This window comes from Coenobita brevimanus, chromosome 34 (genome assembly GCF_032717465.1).
Source record: "Coenobita brevimanus isolate Jiangsu-jjx chromosome 34, ASM3271746v2, whole genome shotgun sequence".
In the NCBI taxonomy this organism is placed as follows: Eukaryota; Metazoa; Arthropoda; class Malacostraca; order Decapoda; family Coenobitidae; genus Coenobita; species Coenobita brevimanus.
In genome coordinates this window covers 24,641,682-24,659,626 of record NC_136987.1, presented here as the reverse complement: position 1 = coordinate 24,659,626, position 17,945 = coordinate 24,641,682, and positions in this window count along the sequence as shown.

The following is a 17,945-nucleotide window of genomic DNA, read 5'->3' as shown; positions in this document are numbered from 1 at the left end:
CCTCACCGACTTCCAAACCTTTTTTCTCACACATTCATCCACCATATCTCTCCACCTTCTCCTTGGCCTAACTCGCCTCCTCCCTCCTTCAAATTCGCTCAGGTATACCTTTTTCACTACTCTATTGTTATCCATTCTTTCCACATGACTATACCATCTCAGGACACTCTCTTCGATTCTGGTGTCCACCGACTTCCTCACTCCAAACCTTGCACGAATCACATTATTTCGTATCCTATCCACCCTCTGTACTCCACATACATTCCTCAGTAGTCCCATCTCCACTGCTCTTACTCTTGACTTTTCATTTTCATGCCACACCATAGTCTGACGCCCATATATATATATATAAGAGAGATTATCCAAGTGCTTGAGGGTGCAAAAGTTGATGTATGTGGGTTAACTGAAACTAAATGGTGAGGTGAGAATGTGAGAGAATGGGAGTATGGATGGGATATATGTGCAGGAGGTGAGAATGAGAGGGCAAAAGAAGGAGTGTGTATTGTTGTAACAGATGGAAGAACATAAGAGAGTATAGATCAGTTGGCTCAAGGATTGTGTGGGTATGATTGAAAGTTGGACTACAAATGTGGACGATTGTATGTGTGTATGCACCAACACAGGATCGTGCAAGCAGAGTGAGAGAAGAGTTCTGGACAAATGTAGAAGCGTGCATGGAAGAGTTTGAATGCAATGAGAGAGTGTTTTTGATTGGAGATATGAATGGAAAAGTAGGGAATGTGAAGGTGGATGGAGTAGTTGGTGAGTGGGGTGTGCCTGCAGAGATGGATGAGAATGGTAGTGCTTTAGTGGACATTCGTTCCAGGAGGGGGTTGGTTATAGCTAATACCCTCTTCAGGGACAAAATGATCCACAGATATACATGGCGAGTGATGAGAAGGGTGGGTGGTGAACTGAATGAACGGAAGGCAATGACTGATTATGTGTGTATGGATGAAAGAGTGAGAATGTGTGTAATGGATGCAAGAGTATATAGAGGCTTAGGGAGTGGACTTTTGGACCAGCACTTTGCTGGTGGTCAGAATTAAAGTCCAAACAAAATGGAGAAATAGAAGAAGGGAAGGACAGGAGGAAGTAGTACATACAAGGAAAGTGGAAAAGTTACAAGAGGATGGAGAAAAGGCAGAATATAAGAAGCAAGTGGAGGAGCGTTTGGGTAAATATACTGTAGATTGGAGCAGATGGGCGACGTGGAAGGTATATGCAAGATATTCACAGAAGAAATCTGTGCAGCATGTGAGGTGGTGAGTGGGGTGAAGAGATGACGAAAGAGAGTGCAAGGAACAGCATGGTGGACTGAAGAGGTAAGAGTGGCTGTGGCACAAACGAGGAAAGCATATACTGTGTGGATGAGAAACAAGGGCATGGAAGAAGTTGAGAGACTGAAGAGAGAGTTATATGTAGAGTGGAAGAGAGAAGTGAAAAGATTAGAGTAAGAAGAGAGTGGATGAGGAATTTGGAAGGAAAATGAGTGTAAAGTGGAGGGAATGTAAGAAAATGTTCTGGAAAGAGGTAAAGAAAGTTAAACAGGGTGTGATAGAAGATAGCTAGGGAGTGAAAGATAAAAATGGCAGATTACTGGTGGACAAGGGAGAAAAAGCGAACAGATGGAGAGAACATTTTAATTTACCTCAGTTCTTGCTACTTACGGTTTAATCAACATCACAGAGGCTTCTTGCTGTGAAAGTGTTATTAAAACAGTATCTAGATCCACTAGTTGAAAAAAATATCCCATGAACAGATCAAAAATTTCTGGTGTATGTAAGAAAATTGATGACATAAATTTCGGTCCTTAAAAATGTTCCACAAAAAGTTGTTAAAGTCTTTCTAATTATATTTTTACAAAAACTATACCGGGTACGATTTTATTAAGTGTCGGATAATGGAGGAACGATAAACTTCAGTATAACCAGTTGAAGATCTAAAGAATACACATTCATTATATTTCTGGTACTTTTTATTTCTACACGATTTTACTAAATTACGATAGACTTCTTGCAGTGAAAACGTAACTGAAGATAATATCCGGTTCCCCGTTTTCAGTGTCTCCTAAACACACTAGAAATCTAAAGTAGCAATAACTAAGTATCACACGCCCTTGGACTGAAATAGCTCGTTAAAAACAGTTAATACTTTCGCTATGATGACATCTTCGTTTGTTTTAGTCTGATAATATTACTGACAATGGGATAAAAGAAGGATGTTCATGTGACTTTATGTCACCCTAAAGCAAGAACTTATTAACACTTTCAGCGCAGTGGCACCATTCCAATTAAATATATTAACCTTTGCTGTCATCTGAGTCTTTCGCTCAGCTTAACAGTTACCACTACCCCTTTTATCATGTTTTTATTCTTTTATGCTCAAGTCTTGTTGGCATTAGATGAACGCATTTAACTTTAATCGTTTGTGCACAAGAGTACTTTATTCAAACCAGCAACAAAAGACTGTTCAGTTAAGTCAAATCATATCAGTAAAAGCCTTACGATACTATCTCGAGTACCCCTTTCCCTGTGATTACTACACAAAGGATTTATATACTCTTATTAGTGAACACCATTCGATTGTCTTCATTCGTGAACATACGTAGCAGACAAAAGATTTAACGTGATCTCATAAAGAAGAGGTGCAACAATACACATGAATTTAGATATTTTTTCGCAATAAGCTAAAACGGGAACAAAAATTTAACATATTTAGAATATTCAGCGCGTGCACTGTCCCACAACAGGAAGAGTAAAGAAAGGTGTTTAAGAAACTGAGGGGAAGTGAAAGGCAAAATAAAAGTGTAGCTTATGTTCGACTGACGCTCCCTCCCATGTTGGCAGCTAATTTTTAATGTCTTTAAGTCTTACTCTCACTTTCTGCACTGTAAACTCATTAATGCTATAATGCAATTTTCATTACAGTCTTGCTACCTCCAGACGATTTTATTCTACTTGGGGATTTTTTTTTTTTTTTTTTACTGGAGGGGCCAGAAAATCTATTTACCTACCTAGTGCCAGACGCCTCGATCCCGTAAGGGGTGGCCGCAAGTAAAATGCCTCCATGTCGCTCTGTCCGATGACATTTCACTGCCTTGCTCCCAGCTCACACCCCTCTCTCTCATATACCTCTCCACTCCGTCCCTGCATCTCATCCTCGACCTCCCCATCCCTCTCCACCTTACTCGCATTTTTTTATTTTATTATTATTTTTTCTAATGCGAGGAAGAAGGAACCAAAGGCCATGAGCCCGCAGTAACAGTTCCCTCCAAGAGAAAAACAAAATACAATAGAGAGCCAAATTCAAGATCCGATCATTTTGAGATGCCTGGACACACTGCGTTTGAAAGACTGGAGATCATAGGCAGCAGGAAATACAGATAGAGGGAGACAGTTCCAGAGCTGACCTGTTGCATAAATGAAAGACTGGGAGTAACGGTTAACTCTTGCATTAGAGAGTTGGACAGAAAAGGGATGAGAGTTTGCTGCCAGACGGGTGCTACGCGCCCGTCGTAGAGGTGGAGGAATGCAAGCAGACAGTTCAGAGGAGCAGTGACCATTAACGTAGCGATAGAAAAGAGATAAAGATGCAACAGTGCGGCGAAGAGACAGAGGTTGAAGGGAGTCAGTAAGAGGAGGAGAGTTAGTGAGACGAAAAGCCTTTGACTCCACCCTATTGAGAAGAGCTGTATGTGGGGAGCCTCCCCACACATGAGAGTTGTACTCCACACAGGGGCGGATAAAACCCCTGTATAGAGTCAACAATTGTGCAGGGGTAAAGAAAGAGCGGAGTCGGCTTAGCACACCCAATCTCTTGGAAGCAGATTTTACAAGAGATGTAATATGATCTTTCCAAGATAAGTCCCGAGTAAACGAAACCCCAAGCATGTTCAAGGATGATGCAGGATTAAGCTGAATATTATTAAACATTAATGGGTATACGTGTGGAAGATTTTGTCGGGTTGATAGGTGTAAGAACTGAGTCTTAGATGCATTAAAGACAACCATATTATTTTTACCCCAGTCAGAGATACGAGCCAGGTCAGACATTAGGTGTGCCATAGCCTCATCCCTTGTTTCTTGAAGTAACTGTTGAGATGGACGTTGTGGGAACCGAAGGGAAAGGTGAAGGGTGGAGTCATCAGAGTATGAGTGGATAGGGTTAGATGTACAGCTTAGAAGATCATTGATGAATAAAAGGAAGAGAGTTGGTGATAGGACAGAGCCCTGAGGAACACCACTGTTGATAGATCTAGGAGAAGAACGATGGCCGTCTACAACAGCGGCTATAGAACGACCAGAAAGGAAGCTAGCGATGAAGGCACAGATAGAAGGATAGAAACCGTAGGAGGGCAGTTTGGAAATTAAAGATTTATGCCAGACTCGATCGAAAGCCTTTGAGATGTCAAGTGCAATGGCAAAGCTTTCGCCAAAGTCCCGAAAGGAGGATGACCAGGAGTCTGAAAGGTAGGTGAGAAGATCGCCAGTGGAGCGTTCCTGACGGAACCCATACTGACGATCGGAAAGAAGGTTGTGATAGGAAAGATGCCTTAAAATACACTCTCCTCGTTGGTCTTTCACTCTCCATTCTCTCCACATGGCCAAACCACCTCTGTGTATATTTCCTAACGCTTTCTATCACATCCACACCCACACCACAGTGCTCCTTCACTTCCTCATTGGTCAGTCTGTCTCTCCACGTACCTCCAAATACTTCTCTCAGATAACTCATTTCCGCTGCTCTCACTCTTGACTTTTGTCCTTCCAACAAGGTTCAAGCTTCACATCCATGCGTTAGAGATGGTATCACAAAACTCATGCAGCGACTTTTTTTTATTTCCATGCTCACATCTCTGTTCCATAACACTGCTTTCAAAGAATCGGAAAATGTTTTCATTAAATTTCAGAATCATGTTTCTCATATATATAATAAAATCATGTAGCATTTGTTTCCATAGCATACTTCAGTTGTGCCGAGCATCAGAGGAACCATGGTGACAGTATTAATAAGCTCATTCTCTTATGACTGACTTTCAGCTGCCTAACATTATCTTGCGTTTGGTGCAGTACAATACTCGAGCATTGCCGACCATGAAAGTGTTAACTTCCTCAACACGAAAACATAGTTTCGCCTTTGCTACTTCCAGACTTCTTAACTGAACTCTAGTAAGCCATCTGTAACTGAAGGATTCAGATACAGCCTTCATTACCCCCTGCATCACCACGAGGCTCTACCGTGCTGAATAGAAGCAGGTAGTGGGCGGGTACACCCATCATCCAGTCATGCAGTGTAGGATTACTTTAGGGTAACTTTACATTGTATGACAAAAGCCAAGTGATTTCCGTATGCCAGGAAATATGCTAATGCGTTGGGAGGTAACGATATAACCATCCCATACATGTTCCCTACGTGTCAACAAGTGGGTTGGCAGAGGTTTAGTGTTCGTCCCCGTAAAACAACTAACTAAAATGACAAAATGCCTCTGACCTGGGCTGACCTACAGGTGATGACCAAGGACCGGACAAGGGACACGATGACGATTGCAACATGGAATGTGAGGGGTTCAAATGAGGAGGTGAGAGAGAGGGTTCAGATGATGATGATGATGATGATGATGATGATGATGATGATGATGAGAGAGAGAGAGAGAGAGAGAGAGAGAGAGAGAGAGAGAGAGAGAGAGAGAGAGAGAGAGAGAGAGAAAGAGAGAGAGAGAGAGAGACTGTTCAGGTGCTTGAGGATGCAACCGTGGACATATGTGAACTGACTGAGACCAAATGGAGAGGTGAAAGTGTGAGAGAGCGGGAATATGGATTGGAAATATGTGCAGGAGTTGGTGAGAATGAAAGGGTAAAGAAGGGTGTATGTATTGTTACACGCAAGATATGGAAGGAGAATTTGACAGCATGGAATATTTGGTCCACGGACTGTGTGGGTAGGATTGAAAGTAGGAATACAAGCAAGGGCGATTGTGTGTGCAAATGCACCAACAGAAGACTGTGCAAGTAAAGTGAAAGATGAGTTCGGGGAAAATGTGGAAGCATGCATGGAAAAGTTTGTGAGGAGTGGGAGAGTGTTTCTGATCAGAGATATGAATTATTAAAAAAAAAAGGGAATGTGAAGGTGAATGGAGTAGTTGATATCTGGAGTGTGGTTGCAGAAGTGAATGAAAATGGCAGTGCTCTAGTGGACATTTGTGCCGAGAGGGTACTGATGATAGCCAATATCCTCTGTAGGCACAAACTGATCCACAGTTACACATGGCGAGTGATGAGAAGAGTGGGTGTTGAGCTTGATGACTGAAAGTAACGATTGATTATGTGTATGTGAATGAGGGAATGAGAAGATATTTTTTGGATGCGGGAGCATACAGAGGCTGGGATTGTGGACTCTCTGACCACCACCTAATAGTGATGAGGGTCACGGTACAAATGCACTGAAAGAATGGAAGGCGAGAAGGGCAGGAGGAATCAGTTCTTACAAAGTAGGTAGGTTGCAGGAGGATGAAGAAATGCAAAATATAAGACAGAAGTGGAGGGGCAATTGGGTAAATATGACTGGGAGCAGATGGGGTAGGTGGAAGTTGTGTGTAGGGTTTTCACAGAAGAAATCTGTGCTGCATGTGAGGTGGTGTGTGGGGTCAAGAGAAAGCGAAAAGGGGTGCAAGAAACAAGATGGTGGAAGGAAGAGGTGAGACAAGCTGTGGCACAAAAGAAGAAAGCATATACAATAGTGAGTGGATGGGAAGCAGGGGTATGAAGGAAGTGAAGAGATGGAATATGAGGAGAGTTGAAAAGATTAGAAAAAGAAAGTAAAAAAAAAAAAAAAAAAAAGTGGATGAGTAGTTTGGGAGGAATTTGAGTGTAAAGTGGATGAAGTAAAAACAATGTTTTGGAGTTAGATTAAGAGAGTAAAACTGGTAATAAAAACGGTAGTAGAGGAGTGAAAAATAAAAATTGCAGTTTGCTAGTGAAGAAGGGAGAAAGAGTGAGTGGATGGAGAGAACGCTTTAAAGAAATGTTAAACTTAGAGATCGAAGGAAACACTAGTATAAGTGGCTGGGGAGTGGCTGGGAGAAGGAGGGAGATGAGAAGAGAGGAAGAGATCAGTAAGACAGATGTAGTGGAAACAATGAAGGAAGCCAAAATGGGTAAAGCCACAGGAACTGATGGAGCGTGTGGTGCAATGCTGAAGCTCGGGGGAGAGATCGTAGAAGAATGGATATGGAAGACGTACTCGTTGTCTTGGGACGATAGTAGAGTCCCAAACGATTGAAAGTCAGATATATTCATTTCCCTTTACAAAGGAAAAAGGGAAAAAGCAGTGTGCTATAATCATGGGTGCATTTAACTTCTTAGTGTTGGAGGAAAAGTATATGGTAGGATCCTTATTGATAGAGTTAAGGAAATAATAGAGGAATTAATTGGAGAGGAATAGAAAGATTTTAGGAAACGAAGAGGTTGTGTAAACCAGATGATCATCCTAAGGTGTTTAGTGGAGAAATTTCTAGTGAAGAGAAAGAAGTGTGTGTGTGTGTGTGTGTGTGTGTGTGTGTGTGTGTGTGTGTGTGTGTGTGTGTGTGTGTGTGTGAAAGGGTCAGTTACTAACACCCAGTTTACATGTCGGCCATGGTATAACATCTGAACCCTTGACGCATAACACATGCATCGTAATTCGCGAAATGAGTGCACTACCACCGAGGCATCTAACTCGCCTCAGTGTTTGACTGTACAGTATATTGTTCTTTCTTACTAAAATACTAATAGTGAGCGAGACTGCAAACTAAATGACAAGTTTAGTTTATTTTTTATGATTTTCAGATTCTAGACTCTCTCTCTCTCTCTCTCTCTCTCTCTCTCTCTCTCTCTCTCTCTCTCTCTCTCTCTCTCTCTCTCTCATTTCATTTTTCTATAAACTCTGAGAAAGTATTAGTTTCAGCTTTTCACAGTTTTCATTTTTTTTTTCTGTGTGTGCGGCATGGTGGCCTGACGACTGGGCTTCCTGTCCTCTCCTGGATGTGGTCGCCTCCCTCTCCAGGAAGCGGGGGGAGAGAGGCGCCATACCATAAACCACAGCCACTCCTTCCTTACTGCTTTCCTTGAATGCCCCCTCTCGTCTCATAGTTCTCTCTCCCTTTCCTCTCCTTACTCCCCGCTTTATTCTTCTTTCTCGCTCACCCCCTTAACTTCACCATCATCTTTCTCATACCACTCCCTTTGACCATCCCACTTTAGCCTTGCAAACTCCCTTTGTCCCATTTTACAACCCCGCTATTCCTTTCCTATATTCCTCGAGCTAACCTTTTTCTTGTCCCTCCCGTCCCTCTTCCCTTGCCACATAAGACTCCCTTCCCCTTTCCGCTGACCCTTTCTACTTTTACCAGTTGCTTCTGATCCACCCCCTACCCTGCCCTAAGCATTCTTTACCAGCCCTGCCCTCTCTACTCCTTTGTTCTGTACTCCTCCTCGACCTTTTACTCCCTTTTACCCTTTCCGCTGTCCTGTCCTGACCTCTCCTTCCACTGCCCCCTACCTTCCCTGTCCCTTCCCCTTCCCTTGCACTTCCTCTTTCCTGGGTCCCTGCACATTCCTGCACCTTCAGTTCTTCTTGTTCTCTGTCCCTCCCCCTTGCCGGACCTTCTTCCTGCATTCCTGCTCCCACCCCACCTTCCGCATTCTTGGCAGCCTCACTCTCTCAGTCCTACAGTTTCTTCCTTTGGTCGTCTCACTGCCCTCCCTCTTCTCCCCCCTTAACCCCCGCAGCCTGAGGACGCTATTTATATATTATTCTTACTCTCTGGAGACGATTATACTCAGGTTAGAAACACCAAAGCTATGAAGAAGTTAAGAGAAACTCCAGTTCGACGGTCCTATACACAGTTTAATATAACAGTTTGGAGATAGCATGAGTAAAATCAAAATAACTTTCCTGGAGCGAAGACAACGAACTTTTCATTAGAGCTTTGATAATCTGAATATATCTGTCGATTAGGAAGAAAAGTTAGGGACAAGAAAAAGATCTACATTACAAAACGATTAACTCCTTTCACACCGAGGACATCTTGATGGGGTATAATCTTGCTACCACCAAATTACATGTATTCAGCCAAGGGGAATACCCTAGTAGTGAAGGGCTTGATAAAGGCCAAAACCTATCCCTTCAGTTCCACGAATCCATCCTTACTTGAATTCTATGGACTTGAGGTAACAACAACATACATTAAGTTACAGTGCCAAACTGAATGGATTGTCATTACAAGAAAGTAATTTAGATATAAAAGACCAAATAAATGATCTGACAAATAAATACATAAATGAATACATAGATAAATAATAATTTAATATGTAAGTATAAGAATATATAAATAAATCAATGAAAGGTCCCCTTCGAACGGGATATGTTATTGGGATATCATCATGCTGCCTGCACACGATTTTATACAACTCAGGGACCCCCCCCCCTCCCTAGTAGTAAACAGGTAGGGGATGGTTGTCTTTAATCCCTCAGGTTCGACTGAATTATTGCTATAATGAACAAGAATTAATTAAACATAATGTATTCATGTTAAAGGGGTAGCTATAATTATTCATTTTTCCAATGGTACTTCCCCCATTTCGTATAGAATAAACACACATGGTACGCAAATTATATATATATATATATATATATATATATATATATATATATATATATATATATATATATATATATATATATATATATAAATATATATATATATATATATATATATACAGTATATAACCTCGTCCTGACGACTTTATTCAGGGTAGGAAAAATCTGCTACGGGTGAGAATCTACATAAAACGGTGAAGAGGAGGAAAGAATACAGTCGAAAATACGCCATCGAAACGAAGTGGTTAACTTCTGAAGTACGATGATGATTTTTCCATGTTTTCTAAGTTTTCAATTTACAATATACTTAGCTTACCTATACTCATCCAATTAACCCTTTGGCCGAGGTAAATTTTTATAAGCTAAATAAGATTGTCTGTCGTAAATTGGAATAAAGTGAGGAGTTGTTTTTTCTTAGCCACAACGATAGTTTGATAAATATTGACTTATAGTGTTCGAGGTTTCAAATGAAGTAATGATGTTGAGGTTCAGCCACACAGAGCTCACCACTAATGCCGTGCCTGTCTTTATGAATGCGTAAATTGAAGTTAGAATAATAAACAGTACTTGCACAAGCTTACGCTAGGAGGAATACACTAGTTATTAAAGAATGAGAGGAAATATCGAAATACTATATAATTATACCTACAGCGTGTCTGACACGTTTGCTTTTTCTACAAATTATGAGGAACAAGTCAAACGGTATTTAAAAAAAAATGAGAATGAGGTGGCTGGATATAGGAGGAGAGGGATGTCCAAGAAAAGGGTGAAGTGATGAGGTGTGAAAATATTTCAGGGAGGGTTGTGTGCCGTGGGAAGAGGGTCATTACTGAGGAGAGACGGAAGAGTGTGCCGGTCATTTTGTTGAGGACATCCCTCGTACGATGCGGCGTCAGGTAACTGATAGATTAATAGACAGATATAGCTGAATGTCTGCCTTGGACTGTTATACCCATTTCAAGTGTTTGAATAGTGACATTTTCATGGATGACATTTTTCAAATTTATTTTTGTTCTAGCACGAGACGAATATATCCACTGTATGGTGGACGTCAGTTACTAAAGATACTGATAAAGACTATACTTACACTGTTCATTTCAACGAGTCTATTATAAGTGGATATAAACGTCTGAACGCAGCAAGAATAAACTAAGTTACCGCATTCTAAGTGTTATTATAATCCTATAAGAAACCAAGATACTGTCTTGAACTGTAATCTCAACCAGGGAAGCGCGCCCAACTAATGAGGCGTGAGTACTTTCCAAGGCGGACGCGAAGGAAAAATAGAGAGCGACATGATCAGATGTGTGTGTGTGTGTGTGTGTGTGTGTGTCGATGAACCAGGGATTTTATAATCAGTGTTCATATTCTGTCTCAGTTTCATCCTTCAAGGCAAATTATTATTTTACTCTCGCAGTGTTATTTTTGGCTTTTCTGTCCAACTCCTGGCCACCTTCCTGCTTCTGTGTGTGTGTGTGTGTGTGTGTGTGTGTGTGTGTGTGTGTGTGTGTGTGTGTGCTACCGATGCTCTATACATACCGTATTAATTTTATCCTAACCTATACTGAATCAAGGTCGTAGTCTCGTTGGCATGGAAGAATGGTTCACTTCTTCCCAACTGATGTATTATGCATATTACAACATTAACATCTTCTATATGTTATATATGTCTACCTGATATCAACATTATCTGAGTAAGTAAAATACAATGTGACTTTTGCTCAACTATGATGACTTTTTTCTTACTTGTGGTATTTCCAGGTGATATTATTTAGCTTTCGTAAGATTATTCAAAATGGATATGCTAGGTATGGCCTTCACTGACTCCTTTACTACATGTCTGATGTCCTGAGCCACAATGGGACAGAAATGGGATGGAGGCAGGAGTACTGGGTCAGAGGAAGAGAGGTGAAGTGAGTAACGGTAGACAGGGGTAGGGTGAAATAGGAGGTATCAAGTATATACTGGGGATCAATATAATGTATTCAACCTTCTTTTTTTCACAGTCAAGGACATAAACTAGAATTTGGCTGATAATGCCTTTGTACGACCTGTAACAGGGTAATGAAGTAATGTGGGTAGTAGCTAGATGCTGAAAGTATGGCTTCTTTTAAAGCTCAACAGTTTGCTAGACCTCAACCAGACACGTTAATGAACTTTGCCTCTGGAATAAAACTGAAATAATATTAGAAGGATAATTATAATCAATGCTATACTCTTTTTACACTAACTTGGCCTTAACTGACGTCACTTTGTAACTTATTTCACGTAGTTCAGTGACAGAAAATGATCATACTACAACTCTACATTTTCTCCACAGCACTTCTTGGTGATTCTAGTGTTAATCTCGTTACAACTCAGCAGTCAACATGAAAAGATAGAAAATTTAGGCCAGATTAAACTGGAATAGCTGATTCGTGTATCCATGTTAACTATAAGCTAAAACAGAGTAAACGAAATTCACGAAATTAACACAGGAAACATAGAGAAAACGAGAGAGATGAGAGGGAAAATAATCATATTTACATCATTTAGAAGGCTTACTTTCACCGTTTCCGTGTTTATTAACTTTGGACATGCACCTCGCCGTGTATTTTTGCCAAGTTATGCCGAAGTCAACTAGTAAAGAGGAGCAGCTGGAAAATTTCCTTACCCTTCAAAAATGTCATTCTGAGTAAAGAGCTCAGTTACAATGGAACTGATGCAAATGACTTATAACTGGAGTCAAACATAGAACAACTGTTAAGTGAAATTTCTTAAGCAGTTTAGCTGAAGGTAGTTTAACACTGTTCGTTCTGTCTCTTCCCAACTGCTCATTTCATAGATGAAATGTGAAAACCATAAAAATTATTTATGATAATGGCTTGGGAAGAAACCACAACCTGCGATAATGTAGGGAAAAATCACACTGCAAACCCAGTCACAAAAAACGAAAGATAAAAACAAAGAAAAACAAAAGAAAACAGTTGTCTTAATAACTTGGTTAAGGAGACATATTTTCCAATATTTTTGTGCTATTACCAGATGATTATATTCTCATCGGGAGAATTTTTTCGAACTGGAGCAGTTTGATGTAAGTCTTATGAAACTACGTAGTTGAGGGCCATCCCAAAATTGATACAACTACTGCATGTAATAGTAGGAAGACTACCATTAAAAAAAGCATCATATCACTTATGTGGTCACATTTCTTGAATACGATATTACAGACTGAGAGTGTTATTACAATCACAGTTAACCTTCTCAAGGTCTCAAAGTCGGTAAGCAACCCATGTCATTTTCTCGTAAGCTAGTCGCAATCTCTGATGGGAGCTGCTCAGACCCTCCCTCTGGCCTACAGCAGTTATCGTCCTTTATGTTCCTATCATTCAACTAATACCAGGCATTTTTCGTACTATACGAAGAGTGAGTCATAGGAGGCAAGTGTCAAGTCTAAACCATCTTATGGTAGGGACAGTCTAGCATTCTATTCCAGCTAATGTCAGACGATGTTATGAGGCTAACAGTGAGTCACAAGAGACAGAATTTTAATGAGGGAGGTAATCTCTCATTTTCCACGGCCTGATAACACATCAGCGACAGCAACACAAACTGGAAAATACATAAACCAGTAGTTAATGTTAAGCCATTTTAAACATTAATGTCAACATGCAAATTACAACAACAGACCCAAGCCGTTTTCGTGAGGTGAGTGGGCAGGGCAGAGGCTGGGGATGTGGTACAAAAAGCGTCAGTGCCTGTATTTATGGAAAGTTAATCTGGTAATGCCCTTGTTTTTGCAGTCCTTGGTCAATGATGGTCAACAATCGTCTGACTGATGGCTAACAGTTCACAATGAGTTATCCTACTCAACACCATCATCATCGTCATCACAGCCCTACTTTCACAAAAAGAATAGGGATTAGAATGTAAAATGAAAATGAATGTATGGAAGCAGTAGCACATTTCATAATAATAATAATAATTATAATAATAATAATATTTACTTTGCTCAAAGTGCTTATTAATACCTTCACTTATCTTTACAGCATTCATCACCTTCTCTTCCAGCCCATACATATATAAAGCCTATCGCAGTACCTCGCCGTTCACTCTGCGTAAATATCACGCATCCTGCATACGCATTCTTCACTGTCCGCCTTACTGCGAGTATTTAATTTACACATGTCCTAACACTCAAAAAAAAAAAAAAGTTTTTACTTACTAGTAGTATGTCAGTTGTGATACATTTTCTATTACTGTTCATTTATATTTGTTACGCAGATATCACTAAGCAGTTACTGAACGATATTTATTTTACTGTACTTTCAGACACCTTTACTTATTCCAAGGGCTCACTCATGGTCTTCTTCAGCTCCAGTGACAGAGCTCCACTCATTCAGGGTTTGGTCATTTTTCCCACAAATAGTTCGCTCTCTCACCATTACATTATATTACTTATACATCCACACCTGCTGCATCCCCAGTCTTGAACCATTTACATCTCTCTTCATTTCTGCCACTGACACACTCTCGGAAACTCCATTCTTTTAGTTGTGCTGGACCCAAACCAATCTTGTATGCAGCCTTCCTGCTTTCCTCATTCCAAGTCAAAGTAGTCTTTCCATATTCTGTTTCTTTCACTTCCATCTGATAACATCCTACCAAATAAATGCTTTATATTCTTACGCTTTATCTCACTTTGATTTCTACATTTTTGCTCTTTTCAAATCAGTTTCGACTTGCATTGAAACATGTATCCGTTTCTTTACGATTTCTTTACATACCTTTCTCTCTTTACAGACATCTTGCTGACAGCATACACCCTCTTCATTCACATGAATTACTTTCTTTCTTCCTTTCATTATACCTCATTTTCTCTTTCACTGCTCTGTCTGCACTCACTTTCGTCATGCTCCTCTAGCGTTCCTAGCTAACAATCTTGCACCACAGCACATACTGTCAATAATGCTAACCAAACACTAATTTCATGCTCTCCACATGCATGGTATGAAACTTTCTTTCTAGATTCTCATGTTCAGTCACCAATGCCTAATTTTAATTTTCCTTCTCTCTGACTTCCCCGTCACTTTCTTCCATATTCCTCTCTGTTTCGCCTTCTTTATTACGACTACAGTCATCAAGGTACCGCACCGGCCAGTCCCGACATATTCATACACTTTTGCAAGTACACTTCTACTTCATTTATTTCAGTGTGTATACAGTATATATTAAACGAAGTGGACTGCTGAAGGGCAGCTTTGACCTGCAGTCCACCGGGTTCATGTTCAGAAGAACCTACAGTAGGATTGCGAGTACTGTTTTCCACCACTACTGCTACTACTACCACCTGTAGGCACTTCTTTGTGCTTAATATATGAATAACATGCATCATGATGTCCATAGTATTTCATCATTATTGCAGCTAGACAGTTTTATTCAATTTTCGAAAGCTTTCTGGTAGTAAGTGGGTGAACACATCGAAATACACTAATATTGTAATTTTCTAATAAAATATTCTGGATATGAACCCTAGTATTTCATCAAAGGCTTAAATAAGTGAAGTGATGCAGGGTTCACTTCATTAGGTATTGTGTTGCCTGCCCCCATCCCCCCACTCTGCAGTTTTACAATTTTTTGTTCTGCACTCCTTCCAGTCAATGCATTAGCTGAAAACAGGGCAGAAGGACAGACCTATAATAATGATAATGATGATGATGATGATGATGAAGATTATGACTGAGGATGATAGTGATGGTGATAATAGTGATAAAAATATAGAATCAGTTTCTCCGCCAGCGAAACTGGAGGAGGCTATGTATTCATCAGCATACATCTCCTGTGGGAGTTCAATTCTGAAATCATGTGAGAGTTTCAAACACCATGACAAACAGTAAGGGGCTCAAGACCGACTCCAGATGCTCGCCAACATTCATGGAAAACTGGTCACTCAAATCTCCAAACACTTTCACCTGGGTGCGAGGGTCCACATACATAGATATAACCACACTGTCCAGCCATTCCTCGATCCCAGGTTTTCTCATTGCCCACTTCACCACCTCCCCAGCCTTCTCCAAATCAACTAAAACAAAGTACAGATCAATTTTCTTTCCTATATATTTGTTGTGTGAGATTTAATAAAGTTAGTGTGTGTATGTGTATTGCCGTTAGCCGTTATATATTATGGTTATTATGCATTTTGTAGTTCTTTGATGATATGTAATTGTATAGAGTTTGTTAGCGATGAAACTTTGAAGTATTTCGATTCATGATTTTTGTTCGAATCAGTTTTTCGGAATTAACATCTGCTAGTGCCCTCGCCAAGTCAGGGAGTTCACGCTGTTGGCTTGAGCAGAGAGGTAATCACTTGTACCAAGACTATCCTGACATTTTTCTGTGTGAATAAGAGCTGACAACAAGACCTCTGCTATTTTAATGAAATCCTACAAGCTATCTAGACATGTCTGAAAAAGAAGACACCACTGCCCAGACGACCCCTACAGACAGTCTGCCTATGGATCTACGGCTGATTACCGAGTTCAACGGATCATCGCACGGTGTGAGTGAATGGCTGGACAAGGTGGAGTTGGTGTGCAGTCTACGTGGGATTTCGGAATTGCACAACATCGTCCCGCTAAGGCTTACTGGCGGAGCATTTGCGGTTTACCAGCAGTTGAGCAGTACCGACCGACTTATCTACAAGAAGATTAAAGAGGCGCTTGTTTCTGCATTTGCAGTCGACCAGTTTCGTGCTTATGAGCAATTCATCACTCGAAAGTTGGGCGATGGTGAACCGGTGGATGTGTACCTTGCTGAATGCGCCGTCTGGCAGGGTTGTTTGGAGGTATGCCTGACACCAGCCTTGCTTGTGCCTTTGTGACGGGTCTACCTGATGCTGTCCGCCGTACCTTACGAGCTGGTTCACGCATTGAGGCAATGGATATTGGCCAGATTTTGAAAAGAGCTCGTGCTGTGTTGGCGGATGAGCATGTTGGCGCAGTTGTGGCAGGAGCTGCGTTTAGACCTGCACATTCTGAGGGTGAGACAGCATCTGTAGCCTGCCGAAGTTGTGGACAGCCTAATCATTATGCCCGTGACTGCTTGGCCAGGCGTGAAGGACGTAGGAGTGGGCGCAGCAACTACCGATGTTTCCGCTGTGGTGGCCGGGGACACATTGCTTCAGCATGCTCGGGAAACTTCACTGGAGAGGTGGTGTCAGCGCCAGCTTCCTCTCCAATGCAGCAGTGATGGGCGCTCTGCCACAAACTCGGTTGGTTGTAGATGGTGTGAGTTGCGACACACTAGTGGACACCGGTTGTACGAAGAGCATTGCACATATGTCGGTGTGTTCCAATTGGACGAAAAATAAATTGAGTGTGACAACGATGAGCGGTGAGCAATATTTGTGTGAAGGATCGGGTGTGGTATGCGTCCAGCTGCCGTCTGGGGCTGTGTCACCTGTGGAGGTATTGGTGGTGTCCACTAGGTCACTGAACTTCAGCTTCATCCTTGGTATGAATGGCATACGTGCTTTCAAGGGGGTAACCGTACGAGCACCTAACAATGTTAAGTTTGGTGTTGATGAATCTGTGCAGTGTGTTATGGTGGCAGCACCAACAGACCACATCATTGATGAGAGGGATTTTACAGTGACTTATGAGGCAGCAACAAAGAAGTGGACAGTGTCTTGGAAGTGGTGTAATAACTCAGAAAACCCATGGCTTGTGAATACTACTACAGAGTACCGGATTCAGCCTGATGTTCGTGACGAATATGAGCGTGAACTGTTGCAGTGGATTGAGGATGGTTGGTTAATCCCCTACGATGAGACACTTCATGGACCAGCTAAGGGGACAATTCCACTAATGGCTGTTATCCAACAGAATAAGGGAAGTAAGGTACGCCCTGTGCTCGACTTTCGGGAGCTGAATTCCTATCTTAATCCACACACAGCCGACGCAGACGTATGCTACGAGAAGATAAGAGAGTGGCGTCGCTGTGGACAAGATGTCGGACTCGTAGACCTGCGTAAGGCCTACCTTCAAATTCATGTGGACAGTGCATTGTGGCCATACCAGACTGTTGTGTTTAAGGGACAAAGGTACTGTCTGACGAGATTGGGATTTGGGTTAAGCATGGCGCCCTTAGTTATGAAACGAGTCTTGAGCGCTGCATTGAGCTGGGACGAAAGAGTTAATCAAGCAACTTCTCCATACTTAGACGACATACTGGTGGATCAGAGAATAGCGTCTGCAGCTGATGTGGAAACCCATCTCAATCATTACGGTCTGGTCTGCAAGGCGGCTGAGCAGGTATCCAAGGGAGCC